The sequence below is a fragment of the Triticum aestivum genome, chromosome 6B (assembly GCF_018294505.1).
Source record: "Triticum aestivum cultivar Chinese Spring chromosome 6B, IWGSC CS RefSeq v2.1, whole genome shotgun sequence".
NCBI lineage: Eukaryota > Viridiplantae > Streptophyta > Magnoliopsida > Poales > Poaceae > Triticum > Triticum aestivum.
The window spans coordinates 721,137,368-721,139,692 of NC_057810.1; positions in this window are offsets into that span (position 1 = coordinate 721,137,368).

A 2,325-nucleotide genomic window follows, 5' to 3' on the forward strand; every position below is an offset into this window, starting at 1 on the left:
CACGCATTCTTGTAAGGTGGCGCACAATGAGGATTATCATTACATCTTTCATGTGGCTCTTCAAGTTTCTATAGCTGCAGGGTCATTTGTAGTGTTATTATTTAATTTACTTTTAATTTTTTGAGATGAAATTATTTTCATGTTAATTTCAAGAAAAGACAACAAACTCATTACCAGCTTTTTTTGGGACAATGTTCACTTTCTCAATTCTTGGTGTAGTGGGTGTTTCGTTCACTTCCTCGGTGTGGTCATGGTCTGACTGCTTCTCTAGCCCCCTTTTCCTTGTGTTTTGTGTGCGCGCTTGTGTGTGGAGGGGGGTGGGGGTGTCAAATATATATCGGTGTCGATGATGAGAAGGTACCCATGGCTAATCCTATTCGTTGCTCTCTATGAGAAGGTGTTGTTTAATCACATAGAGCAATGCACGAGTGGGAGTGAATTCCAATAAAAACCTATGTTTATAAGAAATTATTGAATAGTCCTTACTTCATATATTAATAACAATCCTGACCCAATTAGACGTACTATAGGAATCTAGTTTTGTGAACCTTTTAGAAGGTTTTGGTCCTGTTTATTTTTTCCTTTTTTAGTTGTTTTCTTTACCAGATTTCTTTCATTTTCCCTTTTTATTTTTCTATCGACTTGTTCCCCCTTTTTTAAATGTTTGAAATTTTTAAGAATTTACTTGAAAGTTAATATTTAGAATTTTCCGAATATAAAAAAATCCATATTAACCATAATTACAAATAAATGCAATAAAAACGGAATTTTCCAAATATTGGTGTTACAAATTGTTTACATTTTCGAAAATGTCTGCCTTTTAAAAATTGTTGAAATATTTCAAACAAAATTCGATACTTTCAGAGTAAACGTCCACAAATTTTATGTAAAATTTGAGTTTTTTCTTTCAAAAAATGTTCGCATACATTTTGAAACATGTTTGCATTTAAAAAATATACTTGGTTTTAAAAATATATTCAAAAAATTCTAAAGTGTTTATTTTTAAAAAAAATAACTATTGCCGTTTCTGAAAAACAACAGAAACAATCAATTCAAAACTAGGAAAAACACAAGGTAACGATCGCTCAGCAGTTGGCGATAATGATCCGGTAACCGCATGTGTGGCATGTCAACAATTTGAAGCAAAATGGTGTTATATATGTGGATCATATTCCCCGTGTAAGGCATGAGAAGTCCACCAATAGCGACCAACAACCCTCTATGCGCCAGCCTAGTGCGCAAATCCCTATTCAGCGCATAAAGCACCAGTTAAGGGTGTCTTCGTACGGGGTGCACATCCCCCAGGTACGCTATGTAAAGTAGCGGGTCGTCCTTTATATACTTATATGTTTTTTCCTATGTTTTCCAATTGGGGTTTCTCGGTTTCCTATTCCGGTTTTCCTTTTGTTTTTTCTTTTCCTTTCTTATTTTTTTTATTTTTGTTACATTTTTTGTAAACAGTACTAAAAATTCTGAACTTTTTTCAAATGCACAAACTTTTTTCAAATATGTGATTCATTTAAAATTCATGAATTTTTTAGCCTGTGTTTTTTTAAATCCAAGATTTTTTCCCCAATTTTGGAACTTCTTAAGATGTACTAACTATTAGCTCCTGATTTATTTTTCAAATTCGTGATTATTTAAACTTCGTGAACAATTTCCAAATTTCATGAACTTTTCTAATATTGTGTTTTATCATCATTTTTTTGTGAACTCTATTCCTATTTACAACATTTTTTTACTTTTATGGACTTTTTAAGATGTCAATTGTCAACAGTCAATCAGCCAACCTACGTGATGCGAGCGAGCGATGTTCAAGCAGCAGCGTTGCATCTGCTGCGCCGGCCCTCTACAGGCCGCGTCGAGCGAAAGCACCACTAACCGACACCGATAGCACTGGATGGGATGTCTCGCCGGTGCGACGCTTTTCTTTCTTTTCGCATTAATTTTCTTCTTTTTTGTGATATCTATCTTGGTTTCAGGAGTTTTTATCTATTTTTTCCAGTTTCCTTTTTAATCAATGAATAATATTCAGATTAGCAAATAGTTTTATGAAATTTGGAAATATTATGATATCAATACACAATCATTTAAATTAGCAGACTTTTTAAAATTTACATTTTCCTACATTGTGAATAATATTTTTTATTTTGGGGTCAATACTGGAATTCTTAATTGTCTTTGTAAATTTATGAAGAATTTAAATCTGCTCTATTAATACTTCAAGTTTCCAAATATTTTACAAATTCAGAAATATTTTCTAAAATTCAGGAAGATTGTCAAATTCCCTTACACCTTTAAAATTTGTGAACTTTTTAAAAAACT